A 15,615-nucleotide genomic window follows, 5' to 3' on the forward strand; every position below is an offset into this window, starting at 1 on the left:
GGGGGATGATTGGGGTTGCTTAACCTCTGTGCTATATATTATTTATTTATCGTCTTATCGTTATTACACTTTTAGATATAAATATTGAAGAAAAACAGACACCCTTGGACTACGACGACGTTGCTATATCTGAATCGTGGACGATGTATTGGGCCATTCTATCTACTTTTGCCTTTGTCTTTTGCGCCGCCATTGTTGTTGTCATGTATCGACGTTCACGTTACAATAGAGGTATTGACATCACGTCCTTCTGGGGTTCATAGTGTGAGAGGCGTAACTAATGTTTACTTTAAAAATAATTTCCAATGTTTCTGTTACATAGAAAACCATCACTTTATAGACAAGACAATATATTTATTCAGTTACTGAGGCCACATGACCACGATAACTACTTTTAAAACAGATTAATCGTGCGCCACGTGAGTACAAATTACAATACATGTATATCAATTTTACTGAATCCTTCAAAAGACATGAATGTTGATTGTCAATTGCTTATGAACATAGACATTGATGTTTTTTAACCCGTAGGGGTGGGGGGGGGGGGGGGGCAATGGTCTGTGCCTCCTACTTAAGGACAAATATGCACCGGGTTTTTGCCAAACTCTATACAAATATATATATTAAAATGTGGCCTGTGTCCCCCCCCCCCCCCCCCCTCAAATCACATTTCTCCTACCAAATATATCTTCCCTTGTTTGCTTGAGATAGTTGTACTCCACCAAATTGTGACGCACCATAAGAGTACACTGACAGTTCATTCTGATACTAGGTTCAGACTACCAACTGTCACGACGGAGTTGGCCAACTGTCGATCTCAAGACTCGTTTGACTGTCCCTGTGCGACTCTGAGCGCTGTTACAACTCGATTTTCGTCGTATACAACTCCTACGACCGATTAGTTGTCAATCTGAGCGCACTTACAACTCGATTTTCGTCGTATACAACTCCTACGACCGATTAGTTGTCAATCTGAGCGCACTCGTCGTAAGTCGGGAGTTGGGGAAATTACAACACAACTGTAGAGTTGGCTTACTCCGTCGTGTCAGTTGATAGTCTGAAACCTATAGACAATAGACACAAACTAATAATTTGACTCCATACACAATCATTGCACGTGTCTGCATGCCGTCCTTTATGATAGTCTGAAACCTACAGACAATAGACACAAACTAATAATTTCACTCGACACACAATCATTACAGAAATAATCTGGTGACGTGTTTACATGCCGTCCTTTATGACCCGAGTCCACGTCGTACCGAGTCTTATGAAATCTGTGAATCCACATAAAGAGCAAGTTGATTGTCGTCAGCTAGATAGAGCTGTCACAAATATGAGTTCCACTAAGACGGCAAACTTGTCGGCTTAACGTTACGGAATGTTGGAGCTAACTGAGCACACCCAACTCAATCTGCCGTCCACTGAAGATGTTCTTAACGTTACGGAATGTTAGATCTAACTGAGCGCACTCAACTCAATCTGCCGTCCACTGAAGATGTTCTTAACGTTACGGAATGTTAGATCTAACTGAGCGCACTCAACTCAATCTGCCGTCCACTGAAGATGTTCTTAACGTTACGGAATGTTAGATCTAACTGAGCGCACTCAACTCAATCTGCCGTCCACTGAAGATGTTCTTAACGTTACGGAATGTTAGATCTAACTGAGCGCACTCAACTCAATCTGCCGTCCACTGAAGATGTACTTAACGTTACGGAATGTTAGATCTAACTGAGCGCACTCAACTCAATCTGCCGTCCACTGAAGATGTTCTTAACGTTACGGAATGTTATATCTAACAGAGCGCACTCAACTCAATCTGCCGTCCACTGAAGATGTACTTAATGTTACGGAATGTTAGATATAACTGAGCGCACTCAACTCAATCTGCCGTCCAATGAAGATGTTCTTAACGTTACGGAATGTTCGATCTAACTGAGCGCACTCAACTCAATCTGCCGTCCACTGAAGATGTACTTAACGTTACGGAATGTTAGATCTAACTGAGCGCACTCAACTCAATCTGTCGTCCAATAAAGATGTTCTAACAAAAATACTTTTCAACTGGATTGTATTACATTAGAGCGGGACGTAACACAGGGGTAAAGTGTCCGCTTGTTGAGCAGTCAGTGTAGGGTCTATCCCCGGCGTTGGACCCATTGGACTATTTCTCGTTTCAGCCTGTGCACCACGACTGGTACATCAAAGGTCGTGGTATGTATTATCTTGTCTGTGGGATGATGCATATAAAAGATCCCTTGCTACTAACGGAAAAATTTAGCGGGTTTCTCTCTGAGACTATATGTCTAAATTACCAAATGTTTGACATCTAATAGTCGATTATTAATAAGTTAGTGTGCTCTAATGGTGTCGTTAAACAACAACAACAACAACAAAAAACATTACATTATTTGGTCGTACTTTTTTTAATGGGCTTTTATAGTTTACGATGTAATGTTTTCGTTTCAAAATAAAAAGTCAAATAAGTAATGCGATTCTGCAGCTTTGATTATGTACCTTTAATACCAATGTGATTGTACATATATAACAAATTCACATGGTTTATTATTTCAGAAATTAATACCGACCAAAGCAACTCGGGGTAAGTTAACCCTTTATGAGTGAAACAGAGCTTAAGTCTTATCATTAATTCCACGTCACATATTCACCGTAAAACGTTTGACTTTATGCCTGCAGACTATGGAACAGATACCAGCAGACCCAAAATGTTGATGATTAACCCCGTTCAGGGCGTTCCAGGTCAATCACACGAGTCCAGGATCGACTCATCAGAACCTAGGTCTTACGACATCGAGCCCAAACAGCGACTTAAATCACTCCACAGCTACACCAGACTATTGGGGTCCGAGTGATGGGTCAGACGATCAGAAATCATTCACATGCAGCTCAGCTGCATGCTCGGCGACCACGTGTTGTGCCACCGTTAACGAATCGCCCCATGGTAAACAGGCGCCAGTGGTGTACACAGAGTAGAAATTGGGGGATTCGTCGATGGTCTTGTGTAATGTTTTCTGACGAGTCCAGATTTGGTGATTCAGTTATGATGTGGGGTGACATCACTATGACTGACAGAACACCACTCCATATTGTTCACGGGAGGGTCACTGGTCAGTACTACAGGGATAACATACTGAACACCACTCCATATTGTTCACGGGAGGGTCACTGGTCAGTACTACAGGGATAACATACAGAACACCACTCCATATTGTTCAAGGGAGGGTCACTGGTCATTACTACAGGGATAACATACAGAACACCACTCCATATTGTTCAATGGACGGTCACTTGTCAGTACTACAGGGATAACATACAGAACACCACTCCATATTGTTCAAGGGAGAGTCACTGGTCAGTACTACAGGGATAACATACAGAACACCACTCCATATTGTTCAAGGGAGGGTCACTGGTCAGTACTACAGGGATAACATACAGAACACCACTCCATATTGTTCAAGGGAGGGTCACTGGTCATTACTACAGGGATAACATACAGAAACACCACTCCAATATTGTTCAAGGGAGGGTCACTGGTAGGTACTACAGGGATAACATACAGAACACCACTCCATATTGTTCACGGGAGGGTCACTGGTCAGTACTACAGGGATAACATACTGGAGACCACTCCATATTGTTCAAGGGAGGGTCACTGGTCATTACTACAGGGATAACATACAGAACACCACTCAATATTGTTCACGGGAGGGTCACTGGTCAGTACTACAGGGATAACATACAGAACACCACTCCATATTGTTCACGGGAGGGTCACTGGTCAGTACTACAGGGATAACATACAGAACACCACTCCATATTGTTCAAGGGAGGGTCACTGGTCAGTACTACAGGGATAACATACTGGAGACCACTCCATATTGTTCAAGGGAGGGTCACTGGTCAGTACTACAGGGATAACATACAGAACACCACTCAATATTCATCAAGGGAGGGTCACTGGTCAGTACTACAGGGATAACATACAGAACACCACTCAATATTCATCAAGGGAGGGTCACTGGTCAGTACTACAGGGATAACATACTGGCACCACTCCATATTGTTCAAGGGAGGGTCACTGGTCAGTACTACAGTGATAACATACAGAACACCACTCCATATTGTTCAATGGACGGTCACTGGTCAGTACTACAGGGATAACATACTGGCACCACTCCATATTGTTCAATGGACGGTCACTTGTCAGTACTACAGGGATAACATACTGGCACCACTCCATATTGTTCACAGGAGGCTAACTGGTCAGTACTACAGGGATAACATACTGGAGACCACTCCATATTGTTCACAGGAGGGTCACTGGTCAGTACTACAGGGATAACATACTGGCACCACTCCATATTGTTCACAGGAGAGTCACTGGTCAGTACTACAGGGATAACATACTTGCACCACTCCATATTGTTCACAGGAGAGTCACTGGTCAGTACTACAGGGATAACATACAGAACACCACTCCATATTGTTCAATGGACGGTCACTTGTCAGTACTACAGGGATAACATACTGGCACCGATTGTTGTCCCGTTTGCCCGCCGTGCTGGTTGATGGTTTGTGTTTCAAGATGATATGACATGAACTGGTGGTTGTCATTTCTTCCCAATTCCTTTATTATTAGCATGCATATATTCCTAGACAATGATACCTCTCGATAGCTCTTTAACTGGCTGTTATTTCCTACATTCCCCTACTTTTTTAAGAGTATTATGTCTATGTGTATGGTGAGAGTATCTTTATGTGTTAGTATTTATGTCTGTGTATGGTGCGTGTATTTGTGTGTGTTTATATTTATGTATATGTGTATTGTGTGTGTATCTTTGTGTGTATATAATGTGTATGTGTATGGTGTGTGTATTTTTGTGTGTTTTTATATAATTATGTCTATGTGTATGGTATGTGTATCTGTGTTTGTGTGTGTGTGTGTGTGTGTGTGTGTGTGTGTGTGTGTTATGTGTGTATGTGTGTGTGTGCGCGCGCGTATCTGTATCTGTGTGCGTGCGTGTGTTTGTGTGTGTATGTGTGTGTGTGTTCATTTATGTGGTGGTGTGATGTACAATTATGCGCGCACATATTTATGTGTTTGTGTGTGTCTGCGTGTGTGTGTGTATGACAGAGAGAGAGAGAGAGAGAGAGAGAGAGAGAGAGAGAGAGAGAGAGAGAGAGAGAGAGAGAGAGAGAGAGAGAGAGAGAGAGAGAGAGAGAGACAGAGGAATATTTAAATGCATGTTTTATGGTGTGTTCTGTCTATTTGCAGACACGAATACAGCGAACCCTACGAGATAGATTCTCTCCATCTTCCGGGTGAGTCCACTTTACGAATGTTTCATAACAAAACGAACTAGCAGACATTTTTTTATAGTCACTCACTACAAAACTGGGAAAGAATAGGAAGATGTGTTTCACGACATCTGAACTCATTTTATACTACGGCTATCGGTTATCTTCACACATGGCATGTTTTCGTCTTCTTCTTTTTTTTGCATATTACAACAGTTCTAATATACATCATATATGAAAGCATAAAAATTATATGATATGTGGGGAAAACAGAAGAGAGAGAGAGAGAGAGAGAGAGAGAGAGAGAGAGAGAGAGAGAGAGAGAGAGAGAGAGAGAGAGAGAGAGAGAGAGGAGGGAGGGGAGGGAGAGAGGGGAGGGAGAGAGAGAGGGGGGAAGAGGGAGGGAGATAGAAATAAAGAAAGGGAGAGAGAAAGAGATATGGACAGAGTGAGGGAGGGACAAAGACAAAGAGTAATGCAGTGAGAGAGATGGAGGGAGAGAGGTAGAGAACTAGACAGACATACATAATAGACGCACGTGAATAGACAGAGAGACAGAGAGGGGGGGGGGGTGAGAGGAACAAAGGGTAGATAGAAAGAGAGGTAGATAGACAGACATACATACAGAATAGACACACAGGAAAAGAGATAGAGAGGAAGGGAGGGTGAGAGATGGTGAGGAATAGAAACAGACAGACAACACATACATAGATATAGACACGCAGGCAGAGACAGAGAGAGGGAAGAAGGGAGGGTGAGAGAGATGGTGGAAGATAGAAAGAGATGCAAACAGACATACAGAGAGAGAGATATACACACAGAGATAGACAGAGAGAGAGACAGAGATTGGATCACTAGTAGCATCCACTACAGTAATAAAACCGTGTGTTGTTTTAAACATTTCCAGACCTCGCCTTGTATGGGGAGCTATCACTCTCCCTTAGTAATGTTAACTCACCTTAACATGTGATTTTTTTAAGATAGTATTTCAAAAGGATTACATATTATTGCTGAAAATTTTAATATCTTAAATGGTTCTCCATAATCTTAATTAGCAGTGTATTTCATATTATTGCTGAATATAGTTATATATTAAATGGCTCTCCATAATCTTAATTAGCAGTACATTTCATATTATTGCTGAATATAGTTATAACTTAAATGGCTCTCCATATCTTAATTAGCGGTGTATTTCATATTATTGCTGAATATAGTTATATCTTAAATGGCTCTCCATACTCTTAATTAGCGGTGTATTTCATATTATTGCTGAATATAGTTATATCTTAATTGGCTCTCCATATCTTAATTAGCGGTGCCTTTCACCTTTCTGCTAGCTGTGGAACCGTGTACACCAATTTTTGTATTTTTGGTGACCTTCACACTGACTGTCACGTGTTTCAGCTCCAGCCGTGGGTATCAGCCAGCCAGCCCACGTCTACGATCACCTCGGGTCACGACAGAGGTCAGACTACCGGTCTCTGGACAGGCTAACTCGTGTCCGATATCAAACAGATGACGAGGACACCAATCCGACCAGGATGCCAATCCCTTGTGGAGATACCAGACGGAAGCCAAGCTATCGGACGCTAGTTCATGGTCAAGATGCCAGGCGAAGTTCGTGGAATCCATCTTGGCTCCCAAATGTTGCTGAATACGAGAGGAATTCGGTTCAGGTGCCATTTCTTGATGAACATGTCGGATGGAATACAAGCAATCCATCTTGGGAGCTATTTCGTGAGGAAAATGCAAGCCAAATGCCACGAAATTCAGCTTGGATGTAACCGCTTAATGACAATATCAGCTCAAATGGAAGGGACTCTTTGTAGCCAGAACCACTGTAAATATCAGAAGAGGCAGCTTTCGTTAACTTGGACCGTTTATGTAAGAATTACAAAGATTGGTTTTCCCCGACCACATGGATATTCAATGATGTGTATACAGAACATACATAGAGAAGAAACCGGTGATGTACAGCATATCAAAGAGATAACGAATAACCAGACACTAATAGCATGTAATAAAACAAGATACAGAACAATGATTATAATGTTCACTAACGCCAATCACTGTGTCATTGGTAACAAAAATACGTTCATAGATCCCAGAGATAACTACATACTAACTAAAGTAGCCCTCAACAAACATATTCATTCAAATACATTTAATTTCGATGGTTCACGTGAATATTTACTGCTGTATTGTTTGGATTTAATTAATCAAATGGATTTTAAAAAAGAAGACGTGAAATTTTGTGGAGACCGGAACTCCACAAAATATTACGTCCTCTTATTCAAAGTTTATTTGATTAATTATATCACCATTATTTTTACAATTAATTTATTCAAAAATATATCATTTTCTTACACACCTGTTGGTGAGAACATCAATCGTTATTTTGATAACACATACCTGTTTACACATGTACTTGTGTTAACGATTTCAAAACATACGGCTGGCTTATCCTAGGTGATGACCATAGTCCGGGGGCTGAGGGGAGTCCTGTGTGCAATCATATGTCCCGTCATTTTGACCCTTGATCCTAGTAGGAAATCCCTAGGAGAGTGGACATCGCAGATCATGGGCAGAAGGGGTTTAATTCAAGATAGCGTCCAAGAGTTTAACCCCAAGACATTATTACATAATGGCGAAGTCCAATATGGCTGCCAATACGACCGCCACATCATTGTTCCCTTGTAACTTTTCACATGTTACACCGAAATTGATAATTTGTGTGTCTTTACTTCGGTTTTCAGGAACAAGGAATCTATTGAGACCATTCCTAATCCCAAAACATTATTACAAGATGGAAAAATCCAATATGGCTGCCAATATTGCATCCGTGTCATTGTTCTCTTTTTGTAACTTTTCACATACTTAGGCTAAATTGATAATTTTCGTGTCTTTACCTAGGTTTTTTGGGTCAAGGAATCCATTGAGACCATTTCTAATCCCAATACATTATCACAAGATGGCAGAATCCAATATGGCTGCCAATATGGCCGCCGCATCATTGTGTCTTTGTAACTTTTCACATGTTACACCGAAATTGTTAATGTTTGTCTCTTTACTTAGTTTTTCAAAAACAAGGTATCCATTGAGGCCATTCCTAACCCCAAGACATTATTATAAGGTGGCAAAATCCAATATGGCTGCCAATACGACCGCCACATCATTGTTCCTTTGTAACTTGTCACATGTTACACCGAAATTGATAATTTGTGTGTCTTTACTTGGGTTTTCAGCAACAAGGATCTATTGAGACCATTCCTAATCCCAAAACATTATTACAAGATGGAAAAATTCAATATGGCTGCCAATATTGCATCCATGTCGTTGTTCTCTTTTTGTAACTTTTCACATACTTAGGCTAAATTGATCATTTTCGTGTCTTTACCTAGGTTTTTTGGGTCAAGGAATCCATTGAGACCATTTCTAATCCCAATACATTATCACAAGATGGCAGAATCCAATATGGCTGCCAATATGGCCGCCGCATCATTGTTTCTTTGTAACGTTTCACGTTACACCGAAATTGTTAATGTTTGTGTCTTTACTTAGTTTTTCAAAAACAAGGAATCCATTGAGACCATTCCTAATCCCAAGACATTATTACAAGATGGCAAAATCCAATATGGCTGCCAATATGGCAGCCGCGTCATTGTACTCTTTTTGTAACTTTTCACATATTTAGACTAAATTGATAATTTTTGTGTCTTTACCTAGGTTTTGTGGGTCAAGGAATCCATTGAGACCATTCCTAATCCCAAGACATTTTTACAAGCTGGCGAAATCCAATATGGCTGCCAGTATGGCCCTTGTAACTTTCACATGTTACACCGAAATTGTTAATTTACTTAATGTTTCAGGAACAAGGAATCCATTGAGACCATTTCTAACCCCAAAACATTACAAGTACAAATAGGCCCCTATAACACTATTAAGCATGTTGTCCTAGACAGTGGTTGAACTGATTGTGTATGTACTGCACTGAGGGCTGTAGAGTGTAGGCCGTGGAAGCTGTGTGTTCAGTTGCAGAACTTTTACACTTATATATAACCTTCCCATACGACTCATTTATGCTGGTAAAAACTCGCAATTTCAAGGCCTGTATAACACTCTCCCTTTTATAGAGGATTCCGATGATCTTTGTGGGATTCCACTGAAGAGGCAACGGTCTGAACTCCGTGAGGACTTTGATGTGAATAAGTGCATCATTTGTCAAAAAGTCACAGGTGAACCAATATGCAGAAATCCAGAATCGCAGAAGAAGATCATCGTTTGTTGTTATTTAAGGTTGTTTTTGTAGAGGTTTGTGGTGTTTCTTATTTGGGTGAGGGATGGAATTAATCATTAATAATTATGTTTCGCCTATAAGTGCCGACGTTCTGAATATGCATGTGTATGGTTCTTTTTTATTTTGAGTTCATCATTTAAATCTAAACAATTTTATCACTGTGTATATGTTAGCTTTTGCTTATTTTATTATAAATGCATGACCATTACTTAGTTGTTCAGGATTTAAACTGTTGCTGTTGCTGTTCACCCAGTGTTGTTCATTCATATCTTTAACATGTTGTTTGTCAGTTGCATTGTACCAGCTTTTATATATTAGCTCTCTAGTGTTTTAATGTGGGCCCAATTTAACAAAACATCGTAAGCCTAGTATTGCATGTAAACGTAAATCTACGACTAAACTACAATTCTTATTACTGTTATAGTACAACAAATATAGTTAGAAATTCACATATTTCATTTCCATTCGTCATTAAAATGCTCCATCTTCCGTAATGATGTAATTTTCTTCGTGAAATAGATGCCAAACACTTGTAAATGTGTGCCCGGTATATCTTACGATGTTTTGTGAAAATGACCCTAGTTCTTTTAACTTTAAATTTTCATTTCTTAATTGCATATTAAAGGCATATTGTCACAGACCACTGATCTATTTAATGGTCTAACAAAGTATTACCTGAACAAAAATTATTTCATTTGTCCCTAAATGTACTTTATTCAACCATCTTCATAACCACCATACTCCATTTATTAATGATATTTTGTAAAAATAATTGAATTATGGCAATGGTCCATAATTCAAAAACTAAAATTGCCGAGAGGGTTGACATGGATTTCACTCCATCATCGTTCAGTTAAGGTGGTGCGATAACTAGATTTGGTTTCCAACAATTAATGTAATTTTTATTTATTATCCATTTTTAGAGAAATAAGATCCTTAAATCCGTAACAGTATGCATTTAAACTTTATACTTTTATTCGTAAGAACTCATTTTATTCGGAATTTTTAAAGTTGTATACAACATTTAAGTTTTGGTATTATATGGATAATTCCAATAATAATAATAATAATAATAATAATAATAATAATGATGTTAATATAATTAGTTAATACTGTTTTATACATGGCACGTGCCTGCGAGCGGGCCGACAATGTGTTTGTTTGAGTAGTTTGCAGTGTGTATTTCGCTACTTACATTTTGAATTTTTAGTACTAGATAAGCATTCAGTATTTGTATTATGGTTTGTTACACATAATACAACTTATGAATAATAAACATGTGTTTTCTTTTCTTTTCTTGTTTTGTTTGCTTATTTATATAAATGTGACCGGAGTCCAAATCACCTGGCCCTAATGCTAGTGTCAGCCACGACGAAGTTGGACAATTTTCAGCTGTTACGATTTCTACGATTGTCCAGTTGGTAGTCTGAGCGCTCTTATAACTCGATCCTCTTCATATACGACGTCTAATACTGATTACATGTTAATAAGAGCACATCCATCGTAAGTTGACAGTTGGGGACATCAGAACATAACCGTCAAGTTGGCTAACTTCGTCGTGCCAGTTAACAGTCGGAGCCTAGAATAATGCTAGGCTTAGACTGTCAAATCAGTGTGTTCTAGTGGTGTCGTTAAACGTTGATTTGTGTTCTAGCGGTGTCGTTAAACGTTGGTTTGTGCTCTAGTGGTGTCGTTACACGTTGATTTGTGTTCTAGTGGTGTCGTTAAACGTTGGTTTGTGCTCTAGTGGTGTCGTTAGACGTTGATTTGTGCCCTAGTGGTGTCGTTAAACGTTGGTCTGTGCTCTAGTGGTGTCGTTAGACGTTGGTTTGTGATCTACTTGTGTCGATAAACCTTGATTTGTGCTCTAGTGGTGTTAAATATTGATTTGTTTTCTAGTGGTGTCGTTAAACGTTAATTTGTGTTCTAGTGGTGTCGTTAAACGTTGTTTTGTGCTCTAGTGGTGTCGTTAAACGTTGTTTTGTGCTCTAATGGTGTCGTTAAACGTTGATTTGAGCTCTAGTGGTGTCGTTAAACGTTGCTTTATGGTCTAGTGGTGTCGTTAAACGTTGATTTGTGCTCTAGTGGTGACATTAAACGTCGAGTTGTGCTCTAGTGGTGTCGTTAAACGTTTGTGCCCCGTTCTCTAGGCTGTACAACATGCAAGAAACCCAGAACATTCTAAATTTGAATGACAAAACCGTAATACATGATCAGGGCCTTACCGGTCTCGGTGGCGTCGTGGTTAGGCCATCGGTCTACAGGCTGGTAGGTACTGGGTTCGGATTCCAGTCGAGGCATCGGATTTTTAATCCAGATACCGACTCCAAACCCTGAGTGAGTGCTCCGCAAGGCTCAATGGGTAGGTGTAAACCACTTGCACTGACCAGTGATCCATAACTGGTTCAACAAAGGCCATGGTTTGTGCTATCCTGCCTGTGGGAAGCGCAAATAAAAGATCCCTTGCTGCCTGTCGTAAAAAAGTAGCATATGTGGCGACAGCGGGTTTCCTCTAAAAAAAAACAGTGTCAGAATGACCATATGTTTGACGTGCAATAGCCGACGATAAGATAAAAAATCAATGTGCTCTAGTGGCGTCGTTAAATAAAACAAACTTTTTACTAGACGATTATTAAAGGGGCATTCCCGAGTTTGCTGCAGTGTTTAAGATGTTATCGACTAAGAGAGACTTTTTAACGACTATAATTACATATCAAATACATTTTTCGGTGTAAAATATTAGCGGCCTTATATTAAACGTATTTCTGATCGTTCTAATATTTGTACTTGGTTACATTTCATTTTATTTCGTTTAATTTTATTGTTTTCGTACGTACGAAATTATTTGAAGACAAAATCCATTTTGGGCTTTTTACAAATATTAAGACGACCAGAAACACATTGAATATACAGACACTGATATTCTAAACAAGAAAACATATTTACTTGTAGAAATATATTATTAGTTTGAATCATCTTACAATGTATCAAACTCAGGAATGTCCCTTTAATGTTTAAGCATCAAAATGACCATACGGATACGTATTGTATCTACGACGCGTCGTGTTCGCGTTCGGACAGATATTCTGCTTTACTAGGTCACACAACATACAGTGTTTGTTTTTTATAATATATTTTATTTTTCGATATCCTGCCACATGTATAGCAATGTTATATACTCTCCCAGCTTGGATATATTATTTAAAGAGACATACCCTAGTTTCAACCCGTAAAAACTAACAAGTTTTATTAGTCTACAAACCTGTAACACATTTGCATAAAGTTACAATTGAGTGAAACATGAGTCTGTGACTTTGAAATGGTGAAATACCATCTAAAAATAGACCAAACCTCGACTCCATAATTGTTACTTCTCAGACACACGTTCGTTTTTTAAAAATATGAGAAATGCATTCTGTGATATTAAAAACACCAGGATGACCAAAAACACTTCGAATGTACGGAAATGGATAATCTAAAGAATAAAATCAAAGTAAAGTATGATTTCAGTTCTCAAAAAAGGGCTCTAATAGTAAAATATATGCTTTAGTATTTAAAAACTAAGACATGTCCCTTTAACATGTTAAACAAATACATCACATAAAATTACATAAATCTGTATATCATTAGACAAAGTTCTCAATGTATACAGTTACAAAAAGGGTACGTATTCATACACAATACACAAATAAGTAACCAAACAAGTAAAGAAAGAAGAAGAAATGGAATGGTTGACTGCTCGTAACATATTATTATTGCACGCCACTATCTTGTCTGGTTGGCAGGTTGCCAACGAAGTAGATACCATGTTAACAGTTAAATGTAAACGAACGAATAAACGTAACATTAGATAAAATAATTACTAAGCCAGCCATTCATTTATTCGTCCGTTCATTGTTTTGTTCTTTGTTTCATTCATTATACATACTATTATTTTATTCCTTCTCCACACGTTTCTTTTTACCTAAATTATATGGTAGGTTTAGTGCTACCATACTTTTAATCTTTGTCCAGTTGTTTGTTCTGCAGTTTTTACCTCAATCATATGATAGGTTTAGTGCTACCATACTTTTAATTTTTGACCAGTAGTTTGTTTTGCAGTTTTTACCTCAAGCATATGGTAGGTTTAGTGCTACCATACTTTCAATCTTTGACCAGTAGTTTGTTCTGCAGTTTTTACCTCAATCATATGCTAGGTTTAGTGCTACCATACTTTTAATCTTTGACCAGTAGTTTGTTCTGCAGTTTTTAGCTGAGCTTTACTCACTCCTAGATGGCTTGATGGATGTTTTATCTTACGTTAAAAATAAATTCGTCCATTTTCTGTATAGACTCAAGTATATTAGGGATGGTCCATAAATATCGATGTGCTTCACAATCCGAACAATGTTCGGAAGGGGGGGAGGGGGTAAAAGCAATGTTCGGATTGCTTTTCAGGTAAAACATCGGTCCATCGAAGGTCGATTATATCAATGTTTTTATGTTAGGATTAGGGGAGGGGGGGGGGGGAGGGGGTCAAACCCAATCCTAACATTGTTAGGATTATGAAAACCATTGACATTTATAGACCATCCCTTACTTATTATTTTAGTTACAGCTTTAACTCTGTTTTTGCTAGTGGTTTTAAGTGCGTATTTTTGTCGACAGATTCCTCTGATGAAGCCTGAACAGGCGAAAATATAAATTAAAGAGGGATATATGACGTTTAAAGGATGCTTCTGACTTTTTCTTTAAAAAAAAAAAAAAAAAAAAAATATATATATATATATATATATATATATATATATATATATATATATATATATATATATATATATATATACTTGGGTAGTGATAGACATTGTAAATAATTATAGGCCAGTGTTTTTTCAGTGTTTACTGCATTTATCAACAATTTCTTTTATTAATTTACATAATTTCTTGAGAATACCTATTTTGCTATTCGTCATTATTCAATATACTTGGTTTATTATAATAATATGACTTAAGCAAATGTTTACGGGAGTTGGTGAAATAAGTACATGTGAATAAATAGTGAAATTCGTCTCCAATGTCGTTATTGTTACATAATGTGCACGTTCGATCTTCTATTGGGATGTTGTTCCAGCGTCCTATTTCGATTGGTAAGTAGTGGTTAGATGTTCTAAATTTGAGTAATATAGCCCAACATGTTTCTGGTAATATAATAAGATATTTTTCTAATCTAAGATTTTCTTTAAATATAGTGTACGTTTTACCTCTTGATGATAAAGCTATGTTACTATTCCATTGTTGTAAATACTGGTCGTTTTGTCTTAGTTTTACTTGCTTAAGAAGTATATATGTTTATGGATGAAACGTTGCGTGACATGCAAACATTTGTCATGCCTAGCTGGTTAAATATATCTTCGACCATTTTTATCCATTTATAACTATATCCAGAAGAGTCGTGTAACATTAATTCATGCAGTAAAAACGATGATTTTGTTTGTTTACCAGATACGACACGGGCCCAAAAACTTATAATTTTTATTGAATAATTAATTTAAGGGGTCTTCTTCCTAGTTCTCCATATAACATGAATAGCGGGGTGCCTTTTTTACTGGTAGGATGTGTTTTAAGAATTTTATATGAACATGTTCAATGATATCGATTTTTTCGTAATCCCATATTTCGCATCCATATAAGAGAATCGGGAGTACAATGGCGTCAAATAGTTTTAATTTCCATTCTACTGAAAAGTTATTGTTTTTAGATTTAGACAGAACAAAGTACATTGCTTTTGTTGCCTTTTGAGTTAGCTGGGTTTTTTGCTTGTATTAAATTTATTTAGTTTAGTAAAAGTAAGACCTAGGTATTTATATTTGTTTACGTTTTCAAGCACATCATTTCCAAGTGTAAAAACCTTCTTATAATCATTGCTGGTGCCACTGAAAATTATTCTTTTACTTTTACTTGCATGTACTTGGAGTTTCCATTTATTGTAATATTATGAAAAGACATTTAGAGATTGT

Source organism: Gigantopelta aegis, unplaced genomic scaffold, assembly GCF_016097555.1.
Source record: "Gigantopelta aegis isolate Gae_Host unplaced genomic scaffold, Gae_host_genome ctg4414_pilon_pilon:::fragment_2, whole genome shotgun sequence".
NCBI classification, from domain to species: Eukaryota; Metazoa; Mollusca; class Gastropoda; order Neomphalida; family Peltospiridae; genus Gigantopelta; species Gigantopelta aegis.